Source organism: Centroberyx gerrardi, chromosome 1 (genome assembly GCF_048128805.1).
Source record: "Centroberyx gerrardi isolate f3 chromosome 1, fCenGer3.hap1.cur.20231027, whole genome shotgun sequence".
Lineage (NCBI taxonomy): Eukaryota > Metazoa > Chordata > Actinopteri > Beryciformes > Berycidae > Centroberyx > Centroberyx gerrardi.
This window is the reverse complement of record NC_135997.1, coordinates 37,391,617-37,394,116: the sequence shown is the minus strand read 5'-3', so window position 1 is coordinate 37,394,116 and position 2,500 is coordinate 37,391,617.

The following is a 2,500-nucleotide window of genomic DNA, read 5'->3' as shown; positions in this document are numbered from 1 at the left end:
CTCCTCCCTCGCTGTTTAAAAGCGGCGCTCTCCCCCTCCCCTCCCTGAAATAAATTCTGGTAATGTTGAATCGATGAAGCGAGCGAGTAAACGTTTTCAACTAGTGAACTTGCTACCTGCCTCTTCACGTGTCATTGTGGGTCATGTGACCTTCAGCGGGAGAAAAATCGGTCAAAGTGAGACCGGTGACCGGAGATATTTCTCTGTAGGTACGTTTGTTTTAGCCGTTAGCCTTTATGCACAGTTTGTCCTTAAGGGCTTCTGTAGCCCAGTAGCTTTGCTGTGTGTTGCGGTTTCTGTCGCCCTCTAGTGGTCAGAATCATTTAGTGCAGCTTTAACTCTGCATTTCTTTGGTGTTATGCTGGCTGGATCTGCCTGGGATCAACGTGAGGAAGACAGACCGGGGTCTGATCAGCTCTGAGAGCCTGCAGGCGGTCTGGCATCAGAGACTTATAAAGTCTTATAAAAGGTTAAGGCAGGTCCCATTAATATATCAGCTGTCACTGAAAAATGACAGCAGATATATAGATTAGGTATATACTGAAAGAAAAGTGAGTGTAGAGTTGACATTACAAGCAAAACATGACAAACAAATTTTTCGAAATATCAATTTCTTGTGTGGGGCATTAAATGGAGGATAAAATATTGATTAACCAGTAAAACAGTTAGACGCAAGGTTGAATTTTACATATGTGTAACATAATGTCACCATTTGCTTGGAACTAATGATGACTTGAACTAATGATAAGGATATGTCATAAAAATGTGTTGGGTAACTGTTTTGTGGTCCGTTTTGACCGGTGCTACATTCGTCCCGACAGTGAGGGGGAAAGGTACTGCGCAGCTTCTCTTTTCAGTCCGATGATGTTTGATGTATTGATCCGTGGGACTAAATTATTGTTTGTATTGGTAGGGCCCCGGATCACTGTCATGATCCCTGTCTAGCCCTCGTGTTTTCCTTGTGTTTCCCCTTCCTTGTGTTCCTCGTGCTCCCCTGTCCGTCTCTCTCCCTCCATGCTTTGTGTGGGCGTGGCCTCCCTGCCTGCTGTCAGCTCGTCACCGGGCTGCTCACCTGCTTCCCATCTGCTCATCAACCCACAGTATATCGTCCCCGGTTTGCCAGTCACTCCTCGCCAGATCGTCCCGTCACCCACAGCGGATTCCCCGAGCTCGCTCCTCCGTGTGTCTCCGCCTTCCCCCTGGACTCCTGGTGTCCTCTCCCCTGTGAGTTACCTCGCCAGCCCACGCCTGTCCTGCCACCCAGGCTGCTCATCCGTTTGTCTTCCTGCCAGCCAGCTCGGCCCAGGATCCTCTTCATCACTCAGCCTCGCTGCCGTCTACCTCAACCCCACTCTTCGTCCCATTCCCTAACCAACCACCAACCTACCAATAAACCTTTTCCACCTCCTACCTCCTTAGTCTGTGTCCTGCATTTGGGTCCAAGAAGCTAACCCTTGACAATCTCCCCTACTTTGATGACTTGAAAAGGTTTCTAAAGTCTTGACTTCAGATCTTGTTTTTGTGTAAATGACTTAGATTGAAAGTGATGAGATTTGTTCCATGATCTGTGAGAAGCGCAGTGCAGAAACAGCAGTGATGAGGCTGAGGGACGAAGATGTGCTCCCTCTCTCTCTCCCAGTCTTTCCTGTCTCTCAACTTTGAACTGTCTAAAAAAGGCAAAAATGATCTTAAAAAAAAGAACCTGTATTACTCCTTTCCCCTGTCCCGTCTCTCAGTCCGTGTTCTCCTGTCTGGAGGAGGAGAAACGTTTCCTCGTCCACAGACAGGTGGAGCGTCTGTCTGTCTGTCTGTCTGTCTGTCTCTCTGTCTGTAAACACAGCGGGAGAGTTAGCAGGAGAGTTAGCGGGAGAGTTAGCGGGGTAGTTAGCGGGAGAGTTAGCGGGAGAGTTAGCGGGAGAGTTAGCGGGGGAGTTAGCGGGAGAGTTAGCGGGAGAGTTAGCGGGGGAGTTAGCGGGAGAGTTAGCGGGAGAGTTAGCGGGAGAGTTAGCGGGAGAGTTAGCAGGCGGTGCTAACAGCTAACAGGCGGAGCTAACGAGCGCTGGCGCTGTTTGGCCGGCTGAGCAGAGAAGACTGAAGAAGAGAAGCTGTAAACAGATGTGGAGAAACAACCTGCTGCCTGGGGGTCACCTAGTGTGTGTGTGTGTGTGTGAGAGAGCGAGAGACGGAGAGAGAGAAAAAGAGAGAGAATGCATGGTGTGTGTGTATCTGTGTGTGCATGGAGAGAGTGTGTGTGTGTGTGTGTGTGTGTTTGCAGCTCATTCACACCTTGCTGTGTAGCCTGGTTGTTATGTACGGAGGTAACAAACTGCCAAAATAAGATGGATTTGCAAAATATGTTCTTCATATTTAAATTCATATCATATTTACAAACAGCTGTTTACAACTACAAAACACACACACACACACACACACACACACACACACAGCATTTCATTCTCAACTCTACAGACTGGAGTTCACAGTGTTCCAGCTTCATGTC